General features: G+C 49.8%; 1 long non-coding RNA gene across 1 annotated transcript; it reads left to right on the top strand.

The window, feature by feature from the left end:
* Nucleotides 1-1,055: 1,055 nt before the first annotated feature.
* On the top strand, nt 1,056-5,757 carry LOC311441155. Its single transcript, XR_014695834.1, has 2 exons — nt 1,056-1,252; nt 4,929-5,757. It is a non-coding gene; the product is annotated as an uncharacterized lncRNA (long non-coding RNA).
* The last annotated feature ends 633 nt before the right edge of the window (nt 5,758-6,390 follow it).

The raw sequence follows: 6,390 nt of genomic DNA, 5'->3' as shown, positions 1-6,390 counted from the left end.
CTAAATGTGTGCAGGACGGGCATCTCTGCACACCACAGCCACAAGAGGAGCAGAAGTGTGGACAACAGGCTCTGTGGACAACCTCTGGTGGAGGTGAAACATCCTGAACCTATGAACAAAGATGGGAACCCACCAAAAAGGAACAGAAAATGTGTGGCAGTCTTCCTGGAGCACTGTGAACCCAGCCAAGACTGGGTCCCCCGGGGCTCCCACATGGCCACCAGCAGGAGCAAGGACCTCAGGACAGACAGACTGATGTCTGGTCATCCCTTTGGCCATGGCAGTGCCAGCAGGCCACAGCCAACACCAGACTCCACAGGCTGCCCTCAGAAACTTGTCTTGCACATTTGGAGCATTTCATTGCTGATTTCTTCTCCCCTTTCCGCCTGTCCCCAGGGAGCAGGAGTGGGACTTGTACAGAGAGATTATCTTGAAGAGTTTCCACTCTAATTTTGAGCATAATCAAAGGGTGAAGCTCACTTAAGGCTGTCAGTTGTTATGCGGTGATGCTTTACAGACTCAGAACATCCTCATTTAGCGCAGCACGAGTCCTTCCAGCTGCCCCGCTGCACACAGGCAGGCCCCCAGGGGCTCCCAGCTTTAACCTTCTGTGCTGGGGCTGGTCCAAAGCCTATGGAAGGACCTGGCTGGAGTCAGTAGCAAACCTCCAACCTCAGGACCTGGAGGGCAACTGAAAAATTACCAGCCAAGGGAAAGAGTAATTGTGTGCTGGTGACACTGGCTGCCTCTGAAACACCTCTGAGAATACCTCTGGGGAACAGAGCACATGGCATCAGGTTGAACAAAACCTTCATGGAAAATGCTGTGTCCAAAGCTTCTCTGCAATGATATTTTGGCAACGGGTTTAACAAAAGAAAACTCTTTTTTTTTTTTTTTTTTTTCCCCTCCCCCTCCAGGATCAGTCACTGTGAAAAGAAATGTTCACAACTGTGCACAGTAAAACCCACCTCCAGGGCTCCATCCAGTGAGCCACAGCTGATGCCCATGAAGGAAAGGTGCTGTGCATTACCTCGCTTTCATAACCAGAATTAGCTCTACAGTCCTGTAACTTGGCAAGCTTTGAACAAGGAGGAAAGGTCCTGCAGGGGCCTGTAATGAAGGAGCTGGACCTCAGGCACCAGCAGCCCTGAGGGGGTCAATGATGGGGCTCATGGGGTCCTCTGCTGTGCCTGCCCAGCTGATTGGGAATTGTGGCTGTAAAGACCTGCAACCCAAAGTGTCAGCAGTGCTGGTGAGTGGGTTCTTCTCTGGGGAACAGCTTCAGCTGGGGTGTACAGCATTTATTTAATTAGTGGGGTCCCAGGACCCACCTCTGTTGGTGGGAGAGCAATGCTCCAAGCAGAGGCACCCTCCAGGGCTGGGGGCTGTCATGCGGTGACTTCCCTCAGAAAAGGATTTTGCAGACAAGCATGAGAAGAAAGCTGTAAAGGGAGCAAATGAATCTGCTCTGAGAACTTTACAGGGGATATGTGAATGTAACAGCTTGTTACTGGGCTTTGACTTTGCTGGAGTTGAAAAACAACCAAAAAAATCTGCTTGGCTTCAAAGTATCTTTGGAGTAAAATTTCTTGCATCGTAAATTATTCTTAGGGAAACCTTACATCAAAGGGAGGAATCAGTGTTTCTGGCTTGAGCAGGAGAGTGGAATAAATGCCTTTAAAATATTTCCTATCTAAGTTTCAGAGCTTGAGGGAGAATTAATGTTTCTTGGTGAGCTCTGCGATCTTGCCTTACTCAAACTCATCTGGACTTAAGGTTCAAATGGCTGCTCAGAGGTGCCAGCAAGCGCTGAATATCCTGCATTTTGTCAGATCTTTGGGCAAAGGGAGATTGATCCCTCTCCAAAGTGCGACAGGTTCCTTAAAGATGTGTGCTGGGAAGTGACCCTTCTGGGAAGGCTCTGCTGCCTGTAGCTATTACTGTGGGTTGGTGGCCCTGGGGAGGAAGCTTGCTCTGGGTGTAAGGTTCAGCCCCCTGCTGCTGGAAGGGGGGGCCCTGGGTTGTGGTGACACAGTGTAAAGAGCTCACTGGCCTGCAGTGGGGATGTGCCCCTTCCCTGCATGGTGGGGCTCTGCCTGTGGTGTTCCCCCACACCCCAGTAGCAACATGCCCTGCCCATGGCTTGGTGATAGCTCTCAAAAGGAGCCTCTGGACTTTGAAGCACTTCAGGGTGGGGAAGCATGAAGCAGTGAGACTGAAAGGCTTGTTCTTCCTTCCCTCCCTTCTAATAAGAATAGTGAGACCCTGCCAGGAGATGCTAATGCTTTACCCCAGTGCTCTGCCTTTTGGCCTTCCTCGCCAGCTTTCTGTGCATGGAGCAGGGGCAGCAGGAGAGGAAATGGCCTCAAGTCGTGTTTCATTCAGTCTGGGTTTTGATGCTGGTCCTTCATGGCATGTTCTCTTCTGGAGAGACTTCAAGAGGCCACTGAGTCCACCATGAAATGCTGTTTGGTTGGAAAGCCAAGTGGCTGGTGCCTGTACAGACCATGCGTGCTCCCAGCCCATGCCTGAGCAGCATCGCTGTGAAGAACTGAGAATTTGTCACCAAACACAGCAAATCAATAGGATGAACATGGAAAAGGGTCTCCGAGCAGCACAGCTCCAGGACACAAACCTGCCAGGCTGCAGGGCAGCTCAACAAGCACAGCACGAAACCAGAGCTGGGCAAATCCCCCGTGTGTGTGGCCACACAGTGCACGTTGCAGGAGCGCAAACCACTGCCTCTTGTCTCCAGCTCAAATGCAAAAGGCTTAATGAGCACGATGAGAGGGCAAATATTTACAGTGATGAGCTTGAGTAGGCAAATAAACCAGGCTTTTAACAAATGAGGCAAACATTATGCACAGACTCTAATTCAAAGGGAAGTTTGTATTTTGGGTCTGGGCCTCCAAAGCTGCTCTGTTGGTTCGACAAACTTCTGCAAAATGTGTTGTCAGAGAGCATCAGAGATGAGGACATTCAATTAAGTCTGTGCAAACACCCACAGTATTAGCAACCCCAAATTGGGATGGAGAAAGAAAAGGCTTCTCATTAGCTCTGCAGTCACATTAGATTAATTTTTGCCTTGTTGGCAAGCAGAGACCAACTTTCCTGTTCTTGTGCAGCCTAAGTTGTGCATTTCATCAGCCTTGTGCCCTGCAGCATGCAGTAACCACCTCTCCTACCAGCCTTTTGTGGCAAATAACTGCCGCAGAAACTGTAAAAGTCCCTGCAAAGCCTTAAGTAAATGCAACGTTGATCTTTTTATAGACTCTGCAGGTTCAGTGGTAGCAAATGAAGGATGCTGGCAGGGACCAAGCACCTCGCACCCGGCTGAAGCTGTTGCAGCTGCTGGTGGGGTGCGGAGCTGCTGCGTGGCTGCCACAGCCTCCCTGTCTGCAGCAAAATGTTCACAACGGAGGCCCAGCCATCTGCAAACTAAATCACACTGCATCCTGCTCCTGGCATGAGGCAGATGTTTTGGCAATTAAGGAACATGCATCTCGGATGATCCTCTGCCAGGCTGAGACACGGGCTCGTGCTGAGCTGGAGGTGGGAATGGGCTCAGGAAGGAACAGGTCCACTGCCCAGGGTGGCTGCCCTAATGTGCCATCTTTCCTCTTGATGGGGAGGATGAGACACCTTGTGTCCCTGGGACCCCATAGGTCCCATATAGGTCAGCCTGCTGCCCCCAGACCTTTGTTTTCAGAGATGCCACCACCCAAATTCCCTTTACACAGCGTGGTGATGGCAGCAGTGTCACAGTGGGATCTCAGATCTGTGAAAGCTGCCCTAAAATCCTCTGGCTGTTATTTTGGGCTGTCAGCAAGAGAGCTATGGAGGCTTTCTGGCATGGTAGGAGAGCCTGAGCCCAGCAGGGGCAGGCAGAGGTTTGTGGATAGATTTTGGGGCCAAGCCCCAGTTAAGCAGCACTTCAGTGAGAGCCCAGTCGCGGGCTCTCTCCTGCTCCCTGGGTCTTCCCCAGCCATGGGGTCCCCCGGCATCCCTCAGCCCCTGGCTCCCAGCATTGCCTGGAGCATGAGCTATTGATTAGCGGGTATTACCAGCTCATTTAAACAGATGGGCTTTTAGGAGTGAATTAGAGGAAGTGTGGAACTAGAAAAGCATGAAAAATGTATATGATTCCTCAAGCTAATCACAGCAATAATGCATGTTTACTGACAAGGCTTTCTTCGCGTAAAGAGCAACCCCCATTTATCCAATTTATCCATTTATCTGGAAAGCAGATATCACGGTAAACAACGACTTAGAGGCAAGTCCACTGCCATAAATCAGCGTTTTTCTGAGCAGCGAGGAGAACGACAAGCCTCGGCGTAAGAGCTTTGCGCCTTGAATAGAAATTATTCAAAGCTGAAGCCTGAAAGGACACGAGCAGACCTTGCACCTAGTGGGTACTGAATTTTAGTTAGGTATCTTTGTCTGCCATGCCAGCGCCAGCCTCTGAGTTAAAAATATTATCTTCGCTTTGTTTTAAGGGAGGACCGTACTCCAGCTGAGCATCCCTACTGCTTGTAGGAAATGACAGTATATTCTTATTACTTCTCATGATATCCCTCACGATCAAATCACTTCTGATTCTCCTCTCTTGGTTAAACGACTCCAGTGCCTGCGACGCCTCTCTGCATCGCATTGTTCTGGTTAATTATTTTTCCTTGCTGGCAAAATGCTAACAAACAGGGAGCAAGGGAGGGGGTGGGGTGGGGGGGAATTTGATGTGGTTGCAAAAATATTCACTTTCATTGCATGAAAAGTGTCTGCGTGCTTTAACATTTCTAGTTTCAGTAGAGAAAAGCAATTTCTGCTTGTAATTAAATGCTTAGATAGAGTCTGCATCCAAGTTTGCCTTCCATAAACGGGAAAGCAATTAATGGCTTGCATCAATGCTATTTGTCTCCTTCTTCTTGCAGGTCCACCTGACAGGAGAACAGTCTATTATGAGGAAGAGATTCCTGTTTGGGTCAAAAGGATGCAGTTTTTGGAATATGGGTTTCAAGACCAAGCCAGCTACTGATCTATATTGCAGTCTCTATAATATACTGAAAGATTCATTAACAAGAGATGGAAAAGAGAGAACCAGAACTGGAGATGCAATAAAACACCTATTTGTTATCTCAGCAACGTGAAACATCTCAATAGATTGGGTTCCATTAGAAAGAGCAAAACAAAATCTTTCACTCCTTGTCTTTAATGGTGGTGTCTGTTGCTGTTGATGGAGACAGCCAACAGCTTCATCTCCTCATCAATTTTGATTATGAATCCACATCTGGTTGCGGAGTCCAATTTTTGTAAGAAATGTTTGCCCACAGGACAGTGAATGTCAGTCTGGCCTGAGAGCTGTTCCTCACTGACTGTCCTTTGGGTGCTCTTTGCTCCAGATAGCTGTGTACAACCTGTTCATGTTAATTGTGGTGCCATACATCAACCTCTCCCAGCTTCTTTCTGCCACAAGCACTGCACTGCGATGTGACCATGGATGGCCCATGCTTTCTGGGGAGCTTTCTGGCAGCCTTTGAGTCTCTTAAGCTGAACACACGAGAGCATTTAGCGAGCTACATTTCACTATAAAACGTGTTCCTGGGTAGCGTTCACACATAAGCATGTCATTGATGTTCCCAAAGCGCCGGTCTTGCCAGATGTGTAATGGGAAAGCTTCTGCTAATGCTTCGGCTTCCCTCCAGGATGCTGTGTTGGCCTCAGGAGGGGAGCGGCTGAGCACATGTGTGAGCCCTGTCTGCATGTGCTGCCAAGCCACTTGGTGGCCTGTCTTGAAGATGTGCAGATCTGCGTCCCAGGGCATAGGGAAACCTTTCTGAAGATGAGAAAAGCCACTTCCTTGGCTGGGTGACCTGCTGAAAACTTGAAGAGCTGCAGCGAGTGGCTCAGAGCAGCTTCCTGGGGAAGACAAGATCAAAGTAGGTATCAGCAAACCTTCTAGGGCAGGCTCTAGGGCAGCCCCGACTTCCACATCAGGCTGGTGAACTGAAAGGATTTTGGGGTAGAAGTCACTGGAAGAAGCATGGCTAGGACGTGCCACCAGCAGGGAGGGTCTTCTCCCACACAGGACGATGTCCCCGGTGTGCCTGCATCAGGGGCCTGGCTTCACCATGTACGTGTGAGCCATGGACAGCTGAAATTGGGTGGGCTGAGCAGCCTCCAATGTACTGAGCAATGCTTTCCTTCCCCTGCATCCCCTGCAGCTCACGGAGCAACCAGGGTGGGATTTTCTTCCCTGCAGAACAGTCCCTGGAGGGAAGCAGGAGGGGAGGCAGCTCTTGTGTCTCCCTTCACCCCTTCCCAGTTTCCCTCTGTCTCCTCACCCCAGTCCGTGTCGTTTGGCATCCTCAGCTGTCATCCCACCTTGTGCCATCT

The sequence above is a fragment of the Aythya ferina genome (assembly GCF_964211825.1).
Source record: "Aythya ferina genome assembly, chromosome: 9".
Taxonomy (NCBI): Eukaryota; Metazoa; Chordata; class Aves; order Anseriformes; family Anatidae; genus Aythya; species Aythya ferina.
The sequence above is the reverse complement of the archived record's forward strand: the minus strand, read 5'-3'. Positions and strand labels throughout refer to the sequence as shown.